The sequence below is a fragment of the Nicotiana attenuata genome, chromosome 6 (assembly GCF_001879085.1).
Source record: "Nicotiana attenuata strain UT chromosome 6, NIATTr2, whole genome shotgun sequence".
NCBI lineage: Eukaryota > Viridiplantae > Streptophyta > Magnoliopsida > Solanales > Solanaceae > Nicotiana > Nicotiana attenuata.
The window spans coordinates 88,086,115-88,086,902 of NC_031994.1; positions in this window are offsets into that span (position 1 = coordinate 88,086,115).

Here is a 788-nt window from a genome sequence, read left to right on the forward strand (position 1 = left end):
ACCGCCTACATGCTCGACTGGTAGCTGTTGTTGTAGGCAAACTCCGCTAAAGGCAAGAACTGATCCCACGAACCTCCAAAGTCAATAACATAAGCTTGAAGCATATCCTCCAAAATCTGAATAGTCCGCTCGAACTGGCCGTCCGTCTGGGGATGAAATGTCGTGCTCAGCTCAACCCGTGTGCCCAACTCTCTCTGGACTGCTCCCCGGAAGCGCGAGGTAAACTGCATACCCCAGTCCGAAATAATAGATACCGGCACACCATGAAGGCGAACAATCTCCTGGATATAGATCTCAGCTAACCTCTCGGATGAATAGGAGACTGCCACAGGAATGAAATGCGCTGACTTGGTCAGCCTATCAACAATGACCCAAACTGCATCGAACTTCTTCCGGGTCAACGGAAGTCCAGTAACGAAGTCCATAGTGATCCTCTCCCACTTCCACTCGGGAAGCTCAATCCTCTAAAATAAGCCACCAGGCCTCTGATGTTCATACTTAACCTGCTGACAATTCAAACACCGCGCCACATATGCCACAATATCCTTCTTCATTCTACGCCACCAATAATGCTGCCGCAAATCCTGATACATCTTCGCGGCGCCTGGATGAATAGAGTACCTGGAGCTATGGGCCTCCTCTAAAATCAACTCTCGAAGCCCATCCACATTAGGCACACAAACTCGCCCCTGCAATCTCAAAACTCCATCCGCATCTAAGGTAACCTGCTTGGCACCTCCTCGCTGCACCGTGTCTCTAAGGACATACAAATGGGGATCATCAAACTG